Here is a 13,742-nt window from a genome sequence, read left to right on the forward strand (position 1 = left end):
GGTCAACAAAATTGATAGACTGCTAGCCAAACTGATAAAGAAGAAAGGAGAGAAGAATCAAATAGATGCAATAAAAAATGATAAAGGGGATATCACCACTGATCTCACAGAAATACAAACTACCATCAAACAATACTATAAACACCTCTATGCAAATAAACTAGAAAATCTAGAAGAAACGGATAAATTACTGGACACATAAACCCTCCCAAGACCAAACCGGGAAGAACTTGAATGTCTGAATAGACCAATAACGACCCTGAAATTGAGGCAATAATTAATAGCCTACCAACCAAAAACTCCAGGACCAGATGGATTCACAGCCGAACTCTACCAGAGGTACAAAGAGTAGCTGGTACCATTCTTTCTGAAACTATTCCAATCAATAGAAAATGAGGGAATCCTCCCTAACTCATTTTCTGAGGCCTGCATCATCCTGATACCAAAGCCTGGCAGAGACACAACCAAAAACAGAGAATTTTAGACCAATATCCCTGATGAACATTGATGCCAAAATCCTCAATAAAATACTGGCAAACCACATCCAGCAGCACATCAAAAAGCTTATCCACCACGAACAAGTCGGCTTCATCCCTGGGACGCAAGGCTGGCTCAACATACGCAAATCGATAAACGTAATCCGTCACATAAACAGAACCAACGACAAAAAAAAAAAACCACATAATTATCTCAATAGATGTAGAAAAGGCCTTCAACAAAAATCAACAGCCCTTCCTACTAAAAACTCTCAACAAACTAGGTATTGATGGAATGTATCTCAAAATAATAAGAGCTATTTATGACAAACCCACAGCCAAAATCACACTGAATGGGCAAAAACTTCAGAACTGGCACAAGGCAAGGATGCCCTCACTGATGACTCTTATTCAACATAGTATTGGAAGTTCTGGCCAGGGCAACCAGGCAAGAAAAAGAAATAAAGGGTATTCAATTAGGAAAAGAGGAAGTCAAATTGTTCCTGTTTGCAGATGACATGATTGTATATTTAGAAAACCCCATCGTCTCAACCCAAAATCCTTTTAAGCTGATAAGCAACTTCAGCAAAGTCTCAGGATACAAAATTAATGCGCAAAAATCACAAGCATTCTATACACCAATAACAGAAAGAGAGCCAAATCATGAGTGAACTCTCCTTCACAATTTTTACTAACAGAATAAAATACCTAGGAATCGAACTTACAAGGGGTGTGAAGGACCTCTTTAAGGAGAACTACAAACCACTGCTCAACAAAATAAAAGAGGACACAAACAAATGGAAGAACATTCCATGCTTATGGGTAGGAAGAATCAGTATCATGAAAATGGCCATACTTCCCAAGGTAATTTGTAGATTCAGTGCCATCCATATCAAGCTACCAATGACTTTCTTCATAGAATTGGAAAAAAACTACTTTAAACTTCATATGGAACCAAAAAAGAGCATGCATTCCCTAGACAATCCTAAGCAAAAAGAGCGAAGCTGGAGGCATCACGCTGCCTGACTTCAAACTATACTACAAGGCTACAGTAACCAAAAGAGCATGGTACTAGTACCAAAACAGGGATATGGACCAATGGAACAGAACAGAGGTCTCAGAACAAACACCACACATCTACAACCATCTGATCTTTGACAAACCTGACAAAAACAAGCAATGGGGAAAGGATTCCCTATTTAATAAATGGTGCTGGGAAAACTGGCTAGCCATATGTAGAAAGCTGAAACTGGATCCCTTCCTTACACCTTATACAAAAATTAACTCAAGATGGATTACAAACTTAAATGTCAGACCTAAAACCATAAAAACCCTAGAAGAAAACCTAAGCAATACCATTCAGGACATAGGCATGGGCAAGGACATCATGTCTAAAATACCAAAAGCAATGGCAACAAAAGCCAAAATAGACGAGTGGGATCTAATTAAACTAAAGAGCTTCTGCATGGCAAAAGAAACTATCATCAGAGTGAAGAGGCAACCTTACGGAATGGGAGAAAATTTTTGCAATCTACTCATCTGACAAAGGGCTAATATCCAGTATCTACAAAGAACTCAAACAAATTTACAAGAAAAAATCAAACAACCCCATCAAAAAGTGGGCAAAGGATATGAACAGAAGCTTCTCAAAAGAAGACATTTATGCAGCCAACAGACACATGAAAAAATGCTCATCCTCACTGGTCATCAGAGAAATGCAATACAAACAAAAATGAGATACCATCTTATGCCAGTTAGAATGGTGATCATTAAAAAGTCAGGAAACAACAGACGCTGGAGAGGATGTGGAGAAATAGGAACGCTTTTACACTGTTGGTGGGAGTGTAAATTATTTCAGCTGTTGTGGAAGACAGTGTGGTGATTCCTCAAGGATCTAGAACTATAAATACCATTTGACCCAGCAATCCCATTACTAGGAATAGACCCACTGGATTATAAATCATGCTACTATAATAAGGACACATGCACACATATGTATATTGTGGCAATATTCACAATAGCAAAAACTTGGAATCAACTCAGATGCCCATCAATGATATACTGGATTAAGAAAATGTGGCACATATACACCTTGAAATACTATGCAGCCATAAAAAAGGATAAATTCATGTCCTTTGCAGGGATATGGATGAAGCTGGAACCCTTCATTTTCAGCAAACTGTCACAAGGACATAAAACCAAACACCACATGTTCTGGCCTTCATTTCATAGAATATTTTTGTGGTTCATCCATTCTGTAGCATGTGTCAGTACTTCATTCCGTTTATGGCCAAATAATATTCCATTGTGTGGATAGACCACAATTTATTTATCCATCCATCAATGGACATGTGGGCTATTTGCACCTTTTGGCTATTGTGAATTTGACTGTTAGGAATATGTGAGTCCATGTATTTAAGTAACTGTTTTTAATCCTCTTAGATCTATAACTTGGAGGTGAATTGCTGGGTCACATAGAAATTCTGTTTAACTTTTTGAGGGGGGTGGAACCAAGATGGCTAAATAGGAACAGCTCCAGTCTACAGCTCCCAGCATGAGCGACGCAGAAGACGAGTGATTTCTGCATTTCCAAATGAGGTACCAGGTTCATCTCACTGGGGAGTGCCAGACAGTGGGCGCAGGACAGTGGGTGCAGTGCACCGTATGTAAGCTGAAGCTGGGCAAGGCATCGCATCATCCAGGAAGCGCAAGGGGTCAGGGAATTCCCTTTCCTAGTCAAAGAAAGGGGTGAAAGATGGCACCTGGAAAACTGGGTCACTCCCACCCTAATAGTGTGCTTTTCCAATGGGCTTATCAAACAGCACACCAGGAGATTATATCCCGCACCTGGCTCGGAGGGTCCTATGCCCATGGAGCCTTGCTCATTGCTAGCATAGCAGTCAGATCAAACTGCAAGGTGGCAGCAAGGCTGGGGGAGGGGCGTCCACCATTGCTCAGGCTTGAGTAGGTAAACAAAGTGGCCGGGAAACTCGAACTGGGTGGAGCCCACCACAGCTCAAGGAGGCCTGCCTGCCTCTGCAGGCTCCACCACAGGGGGCAGGGCACAGACAAACAAAAGACAGCAATAACCTCTGCAGACTTAAATGTCCCTGTCTGACAGCTTTGAAGGGAGTAGTGGTTCTCCCAGCACACAGCTTGAGATCTGAGAATGGGCAGACTGCCTCCTCAAGTGGATACCTGACCCCCAAGTAGCCTAACTGGGAGGCACCGCCCAATAAGGGTGGACTGACACCTCACACGGCCAGGTACTCCTCTGAGACAAAACTTCCAGAGGAATGATCAGGCAGCAGCATTTGCAGTTCACCAATATCCGCTGTTCTGCAGCCACCACTGCTGACACCCAGGCAAACAGGGTCTGGAGTGGACCTCCAGTAAACTCCAACAGACCTGCAGCTGAGGATCCTGACTGTTAGAAGGAAAACTAACAAACAGAAAGGACATCCACACCAAAAACCCATCTGTACGTCACCATCATCAAAGACCAAAAGTAGATAAAACCACAAAGATGGGGAAAAAACAGAGCAGAAAAACCGGAAACTCTAAAAATCAGAGCACCTCTCCTCCTCCAAAGGAATGCAGCTCCTCACCAGCAATGGAACAAAGCTGGACAGAGAGTGATTTTGACAAGTTGAGAGAGGAAGGCTTCAGAAGATCAAACTACTCTGAGCAAAAGGAGGAAGTTCAAACCAATGGCAAAGAAGCTAAAGCTTTGAAAAAAATTAGACAAAAGGATAACTAGAATAACCAATGCAGAGAAGTCCTTAAAGGACCTGATGGAGCTGAAAACCACAGCACAAGAACGACGTGATGAATGCACAAGCCTCAGTAACTGATGCGATCAACTGGAAGAAAGGGTATCAGTGATGGAAGACGAAATGAATGAAATGAAGCGTGAAGAGAAGTTTAGAGAAAAAAGAATAAAAAGAAATGAACAAAGCCTCCAAGAAATATGGGACTATGTGAAAAGACCAAATCTACGTCTCATTGGTGTACCTGAATGTTATGGGGAGAATGGAACCACGTTGGAAAACACTCTGCAGGATATTATCCAGGAGAACTTCCCCAATCTAGCAAGGCAGGCCAACATTCAAATTCAGGAAATACAGAGAATGCCACAAAGATACTCCTCAAGAAGAACAACTCCAAGCTACATAATTGTCAGATTCATCAAAGTTGAAATGAAGGAAAAAATGTTAAGGACAGCCGGAGAGAAAGGTCGGGTTACCCACAAAGGGAAGCCCATCAGACTAACAGCTGATCTCTTGGCAGAAACTCTACAAGCCAGAAGAGAGTGGGGGCCAATATTCAACATTCTTAAAGAAAAGAATTTTCAAGCCAGAATTTCATATCCAGCCAAATTAAGCTTCATAAGTGAAGGAGAAATAAAATACTTTACAGACAAGCAAATGCTGAGAGATTTTGTCACCACCAGGCCTACCCTAAAAGAGCTCCTGAAGGAAGCACTAAACATGGAAAGGAGCAAGCAGTACCAGCCACTGCAAAAAAAAAATGCCAAATGGTAAAGACCATCAAGGCTAGGAAGAAACTGCATCAACTAACGAGCAAAATAACCAGCCAACATCATAATGACAGGATCAATTCACACATAACAATACTAACCTTAAATGTAAATAGGCTAAATGCTCCAATTAAAAGGCACACACTGGTAAATTGGATAGAGCCAAGACCCATCAGTGTGCTGTATTCAGGAAACCCATCTCACATGCAGAGACACACATAGGCTCAAAATAAAGGGATGGAGGAAGATCTACCAAGCAAAATGGAAAACAAAAAAAGACAGAGGTTGCAATCCTAGTCTCTGATAAAACAGACTTTAAACCGACAAAGATCAAAAGAGACAAAGAAGGCCACTACATAATGGTAAAGGGATCAATTCAACAAGAAGAACTAACTATCCTAAATATATATGCACCCAATACAGGAGCACCCAGATTGACAAAGCAAGTCCTTAGTGACCTACAAAGAAACTTAGACTCCCACACAATAATAATGGGAGACTTTAACACCCCACTGTCAACATTAGACAGATCAGTGAGACAGAAAGTTAACAAGGATATCCAGGAATTGAACTCAGCTCTGCACCAAGAGGACCTAGTAGACATCTACAGAACTCACCACCCCAAATCAACAGAATATACATTCTTTTCAGCACCACACCACATCTATTCCAAAGTTGACCACATAGTTGGAAGTAAAGCACTCCTCAGCAAATGTAAAAGAACAGAAATTATAACAAACTGTCTCTCAGACCACAGTGCAATCAAACTAGAACTCAGGATTAAGAAACTCAAAACCACTCAACTACATGGAAACTGAACAACCTGCTCCTGAATGACTACTGGGTACATAACAAAATGAAGGCAGAAATAAAGATGTTCTTTGAAACCAATGAGAACAAAGACACAACATACCAGAATCTCTGGGACACATTCAAAGCAGTGTGTAGAGGGAAATTAATAGCACTAAATACCCACAAGAGAAAGCAGGAAAGATCTAAAATTGACACCCTAACATCACAATTAAAAGAACTAGAGAAGCAAAAGCAAACACATTCAAAAGCTAGCAGAAGGCAAGAAATAACTAAGATCAGAGCAGAACTGAACAAAATAGAGACATAAAAAAACCCTTCAAAAAATCAATGAATCCAGGAAGTGGTTTTTTGAAAAGATCAACAAAATTGACAGATTGCTAGCAAGACTAATAAAGAAAAAAAGAGAGAAGAATCAAATAGACGCAATAAAAAATGAAAAAGGGGATATCACCACTGATCCCACAGAAATACCAACTACCATCAGAGAATACTATAAACACCTCTATGCAAATAAACTAGAAAATCTAGAAGAAATGGATAAATTCCTCAACATATACACTCTCCCAAGACTAAACCAGGAAGAAGTTGAATCTCTGAATAGACCAATAACAGGCTCTGAAATTAAGGCAATAATTAACAGCTTACCAACCAAGAAAAGTCCAGGACCAGATGGATTCACAGCCGAATTCTACCAGAGGTACATGCAGGAGCTGGTACCATTCCTTCTGAAACTATTCCAATCAATAGAAAAAGAGGGAATCCTCCCTAACTCATTTTATGAGGCCAGCATCATCCTGATACAAAAGCCTGGTGGAGACACAACAAAAAAGAGAATTTTAGACCAATATCCTTGATGAACATTGATGCAAAAATCCTCAATAAAATACTGGCAAACCAAATCTAGCAGCACATCACAGAGCTTATCCACCATGATCAAGTGGGCTTCATCCCTGGGATGCAAGGCTGGTTCAACATATGCAAATCAATAAATGTAATCCAGCATATAAACAGAACCAAAGACAAAAACCACATGATTATCTCAATAGATGCAGAAAAGGCCTTTGACAAAACTCAACAACGCTTTATGCTAAAAACTCTCAATAAATTAGGTATTGATGGGACGTATCTCAAAATAATAAGAGCTATCTATGACAAACCCACAGCCAATATCATACTGAATGGACAAAAACTGGAGGCATTCCCTTTGAAAACTGGCACAAGACAGGGATGCCCTCTCTCACCACTCCTATTCAACATGGTATTGGAAGTTCTGGCCAGGGCAATCAGGCAAGAGAAGGAAATAAAGGGCATTCAATTAGGAAAAGAGGAAGTCAAATTGTCCCTGTTTGCAGATGACATGATTGTATATCTAGAAAACCCCATCACCTTAGCCCAAAATCTCCTTAAGCTGATAAGCAACTTCAGCAAAGTCTCAGGATACAAAATCAATGTACAAAAATCACAAGCATTCTTATACACCAATAACAGACAAACAGAGAGCCAAATCATGAATGAACTCCCATTCACAATTGCTTCAAAGAGAATAAAATACCTAGGAATCCAACTTACAAGGGATGTGAAGGACCTCTTCAAGGAGAACTACAAGCCACAGCTCAATGAAATAAAGAGGATACAAACAAATGGAAGAACATTCCATGCTCATGGGTAGGAAGAATCAATATTGTGAAAATGGCCATACTGCCCAAGGTAATTTATAGATTCCATGCCATCCCCATCAAGCTGCCAATGACTTTCTTCACAGAATTGGAAAAAACTATTTTAAAGTTCATATGGAACCAAAAAAGAGCCTGCATTGCCAAGTCAATACTAAGCCAAAAGAACAAAGCTGGAGGCATCACGCTACCTGACTTCAAACTGTACTACAAGGCTACAGTAACCAAAACAGCATGGTACTGGTACCAAAACAAAGATATAGACCAATGGAATAGAACAGAGCCCTCAGAAATAATGCTGCATATCTACAACTATCTGATCTTTGACAAATCTGACAAAAACAAGCAATAGGGAAAGGATTCCCTATTTAATAAATGGTGCTGGGAAAACTGGCTAGCCATGTGTAGAAAGCTGAAACTGGATCCCTTCCTTACACCTTATACAAAAATTGATTCAAGATGGATTAAAGGCTTACATGTTAGACCTAAAACCATAAAACCCCAAAAGAAAACCTAAGCAATACCATTCGGGACATAGGCATGGGCAAGGACTTCATGTCTAAAACACCAAAAGCAATGGCAACAAAAGCCAAAATTGACAAATGGGATCTAATGAAACTAAAGAGCTTCTGCACAGCAAAAGAAACTACCATCAGAGTGAACAGGCAACCTACAGAATGGGAGAAAATTTTTGCAATCTACTCATCTGACAAAGGGCTAATATCCAGAATCTATAATGAACTCAAACAAATTTATAAGAAAAAAACAACCCCATCAAAAAGCGGGCAAAGGATATGAACAGATACTTCTCAAAAGAAGACATTTATGCAGCCAAAAAACACACGAAAAAATGCTCATCATCACTGGCCATCAGAGAAATGCAAATCAAAACCACAATGAGATACCATCTCACACCAGTTAGAACGGCGATCATTAAAAAGTCAGGAAACAACGGGTGCTGGAGAGGATGTGGAGAAATAGGAACACTTTTACACTGTTGGTGGGAATATAAACTAGTTCAACCATTGTGGAATTCAGTGTGGCGATTCCTCAGGGATCTAGAACTAGAAATACCATTTGACCCAGCCATCCCATTACTGGGTATATACCCAAAGGATTATAAATCATGCTGCTATGAAGACACATGCACACACATGTTTATAGTGGCACTATTCACAATAGCAAAGACTTGGAACCAACCCAAATGTCCCACAATGATAGACTGGATTAAGAAAATATGGCACATATACACCATGGAGTACTATGCAGCCATAAAAAATGATGAGTTCATGTCCTTTGTAGGGACATGGATGAAGCTGGAAACCATCATTCTCAGCAAACTATCGTAAGGACAAAAAACCAAACACCACATGTTCTCATTCATACTTGGGAATTGAACAATAAAACACATGGATACAGGAAGGGGAACATCACACACTGGGGACTGTTGTGGGGCAGGGACGGGGGAGGGATAGCATTAGGTGATATACCTAATGCTAAATGACGAGTTAATGGGTGCAGCACACCAGCATGGCACATGTATACATATGTAACAAACCTGCACATTGTGCACATGTACCCTAAAACTTAAAGTATAATAATAATTAAAAAAAACACTTTTTGAGGAACCTCCAAGCTGTTTTCCATAGTGGCAGCACTGTATTACATTCTCACTAGCAATGGGTGAGAATTCCAATTTCTCCACATTCCTGCCAACACTTCTTATCTTCCTTTAAAAAAAAAATAGCCATCTGAGTGGGTGTGAAGTGGTAACTTTTCTGGGATTTTGACTTTGTGTGACCACAAAGAATTAAGAATCTGTGAGAAGATGCCAGAGACAGAGGAGGACAAGAAAATGTGTGGCTGGGAACCTGACGCAGGTGGCCTCTGGGCTTTCTATTTTTGTTTGTTTCTTTGCTTGTGTTTGTTTTTGTTTTTGAGATGGAGTCTTGCTCTGTTGCCCAGGCTGCAGTGCACTGGCACAATCTCTGCTCACTGCAACTTTTGCCTCCTGGGCTCAAGCAATTCTTGTGCCTCAGCCTCCCAAGTAGCTGGGATTAGAGGCATGCGCCACCACGCCCAGCTAATTTTTTGTATTTTTAGAAGCGATGGGGTTTCGCCATGTTGCCCAGACTGGCCTTGAACTCCTGAGCTCAGGTGATATGCCTGCCTCAGCCTCCCAAAGTGCTAGGATTACAGGCATGAGCCACCACACCCAGCCAGGCTCCTGGGCTTTCTATGGACTCCAGAGACATCTCTTCTCATTGTGTAGTGACAAGAGAACAAGTAGGGATCCTCAGAATATGACTGATGTGCAGGCTCTGTATGAGTTATTTAAACCCCCTCAGCCTCAGTTGCCCCATTTATTAAATGGGTGTTAATGATTCTGTCTTTCCCTCTCAAAGGAGCTCAGAGGAGACCAGACCCTGGCCTGTGATCTGCAGTGGGCTTGGGACCTAGATCTGCAAGTCTGGCTGGTGCTGGCTTTGACTAGAGAGAATGGGGGTTATTACCAAGCCTAATACCTGACTTGTGGCAGTCCTTCCATAAATGTTTGCTCAATGTGAAAACAGTTCAGTAGTTGCTGAGAGAGAGGACAAGAGTTACAGAGTAGCCCTACATTAAATAATGTATTTTCTTTGTATCAAAAAGGGGAGACATGAGTTTAAATGTCACTGAACAAATAATTGAAAGGTTGGGCATTTGTTAAGCAGGGTCTCTGAGCCACAGAGTGACCTGTGGAAGGGAGCATTGAAGAAGGCAGAAATTGGAAGGTGGGAAACAGCCAGATCAGACCAGACATGGGATTAAGGGGAAACAAAGGGACAACTGGAACAGTATTGTCAGAATGAAGTCTGACAGGAGTCCAGACCCCTCCAAATCTGTCATTTACTCACTTGACCAAGATCCTTTTACTCTCATTCCCTATCTAGCCATTAGAACCACATGTTCTTGATGCCCAGGATTCTATGAGCTAAGTTCAAAGCTTCCAAGGTTGCAGACCACGAGACAGAGATAAAATGCAGACATGGTGGCTGACATCAGCAGCCAGCTAAAATGTGTTGCAATTTAAATAATACCAGCAGTGATGACACATATCTAATATTTTCCTACCATCTTACTGGCATAATCCTTGTTGAATATTAAACAATTAACTCAACTTTGCACATGAACTTCAGGAAGTTCAGATTCTAATGACTACTGCAGACAGGTTGAGAATATGAAGTAGGCTTACCCCAAAACACATTATTAGGGTCAATTCCAGTGCCTGCCATTGAAAGTCAAGTTTTCTTTGACAGGTTTAATTCTCTCAGAGTATGTACATCAAAGTAGAACCTGAAAGACAGCTACTTGCATGCCCCAAAATTATTATTATTATTATTATTAATTATTTTAATTATACTTTAAGTTCTGGGATAAATGTGCAGAACATGCAGTTTTGTTACATAGGTATACACATGCCATGCTGGTTTGCTGCACCCATCAACCTGTCATCTACATTAGGTATTTCTCCTAACGCTATCCCTCCACTAACCCCCCCACCCACTGACAGGCCTCGGTGTGTGATGTTCCCCTCCTGTCTATGTGTTCTCATTGTTCAACTCCCACTTATGAGTGAGAACATGCAGCATTTGGTTTTCTGTTCCTGTGTTAGTTTGCTAAGAATTATGGTTTCCAGCTTCATCCATGCCCTTCAAAGGAAATGAACTCATCCTTTTTATGGTTGCATAGTGTTCCATGGTATATATGTGCCACAATTTCTTTAACCAGTCTATCACCGTTGGACATTTGGGTTGGTTCCAAGTCTGCTATTTTGAATAGTGCTGCAAGAAACATACATGTGCTTGTGTCTTTACAGTAGAATAATTTATAATCCTTTGGGTATGTACCCAGGAATAGGATTGCTGAAGAAGGTTTTTCTTTACCTTCTTGAGAATTGGCCTAAAAAACAAACATCTCACATTTTATCAAGATACTTTCCTGTGCAGTCTTATTTCAGTTTTGGATCATGTAAGAAAACTGAAATTTCTCCGTTTCATGCTCAAGCACACCTCTGATTCTCCAGGCCACCACTGGATTTTCCTTGGTGCTGGAGTGTGTGCCTGCTATTGTGTGACCTGTAGGCAGGCCCGTCCAGTCCAGATGCACTCATCTGGCCCCCAGTGTCCCTGGGGCTTAGCAAGGCACTCAGACCACTGTGCATTCCACATATCATCCCATTGCTGAAGGCAACAAAGAGCTTCTCCCAGTGAAAAAGGATAAAGTATAGACCCAACTGGTTTGGCCACAGTTGGCTCTTACCAAATACCGCTGTCTACTGGCCTGAAGGTCAAACTACACAACATTTAAGAGCATATATACCAATATAAAACCTGCAACAGAAGTGCATAAGGCTACAGAAACAAAGATAAAAGACCCTATCTAGGCTGGGAACGGTGGCTTATGCCTGTAATCCCAGCACTTTGGGAGGCCGAAGGGGGTGGATCATGAGGTCAGGAGTTTGAGACCAGCCTGGCCAACATAGTGAAACCCCGTCTCTACTAAAAAATACAAAAAATTATCCTGGGTGTGGTGGCAGGCGCCTGTAATCCCAGCCCTTCGGGAGGCTGAGGCAGGAGATTTGCTTGAACCCTGGAGGCAGAGATTGCAGTGAGCGCCACTGCACTGCAGCCTGGGCAACAGTGCAAGTCTCCATCTCAAAATAAAATAAAATTAAAATAAAATAAAAAATCCTATCCAACTTTCTGTGCACTCACATTCCTGATGAGAGGTAGAGAAAGAGAAACCAAAAATATTATAAGGAAATAAAACAAACCCTATCTGCAAGATAATTACAGAAGTGCCATATCTCCAGATGAGAAGAAACTAGTGCAAGAATTCTGGCACCGTGAAAAATGTGAATGTATGACACCACCAAAGAATTACACTAGCTCTCCAGCAATGGTCCCTAAACAAAATGGAAACCTAGAAATTACAGATAAAGAATTCAAAGCATGGATTGTGAGGAACCTCAACAAGGTCAAAGACGAGGTTGAATATCAACAAAAAGAAACTTCTACAGCAACCCAGGAAATGAAGGAAGATAAACATCTTACCACATAATCAATCACAGCTTCTAGAGTTGATACATTCACTTAAGAAATCTCAGAATACAATTGAAAGATTTATCAAAGACTAGACCAAGCAGAAAAAAAGAATGTCAGAGCTTGAAGACTGATGTTTCAAACTAACCCAGTCAGATAAAGAAAAAGGAAATAGAATTTTAAAAAATGAACAGTCTTTGAGAAATGTGGGATTATATAAAGTGATCAAATCTACAAATGGCCTCACTGAGAGAGAAGAAGAAAAAGTAAACAACCTGGAAAATATATCTGAGAAAATAATTCAAGAAAATTTCCCTAATCCTGCTAAAAAGATAGACATCCAGATACAAGAAATCCAGAGAACACCTGTGAAATACTGTTAAAAATCTAGATCATGAAGACATAGATTCATCACATTATTCAAGGTCAACACTACAGAAAACATCTTAAAAGTAGGTAGAGGAAAAAGTTGAACTATGTACAAAGAGAACCTCATTAGGCTCACAGGAGACTTTTCAGCAGAACTTTATAAGCCAGGAGAGATTGAAGATCCATTTCCAGCATTGCTAAAGACAATAAACTCCAGCTAAGAATTTTATATCCTGCCAAACTAGGCTTTTTAAGAGAAAGAGAAATAAAATATTTACCAGACAAGCAACCACAATCAAGTAGGTATTATTTCTGGGATGCAAGACTGGTAAACATCCACAAATCAATAAATATGATTCACCACATAAACAGAATTAAAAGCAAAAAATATATACATGATTATCTCAACAGACTTCTGAAAAGCTTTTGATAAAATCCAACATCTCTTCATAATAAAAACCCTCAGGAGGCTAGGCATAGAAGGAACATACCTCAAAATAAGAAGAACCACCTATGAAAAATCCACAGCCAAGATCATACTCAACAGGCAAAAGCTGGAACCATTCCCCTTGAGAACTGGAACAAGAAAAGGAAGCCCACTCTCACCACTCCTATTCAACATAGTACTGAAAGTCCTAGCCAGAGCAGTTAGGCAACAGAAAAAAATAAAAGACATCCAGATAGAAGAAGAAGGAGTCCAACTATCTCTCTTGCTAAAAATACGGTTCTATATCTGAAAAGCTCAAAAGACTCTGCCAAAAAAGCTCCTAGATCTGATCAATGACTT

Source organism: Pan paniscus, chromosome 6 (genome assembly GCF_029289425.2).
Source record: "Pan paniscus chromosome 6, NHGRI_mPanPan1-v2.0_pri, whole genome shotgun sequence".
Lineage (NCBI taxonomy): Eukaryota > Metazoa > Chordata > Mammalia > Primates > Hominidae > Pan > Pan paniscus.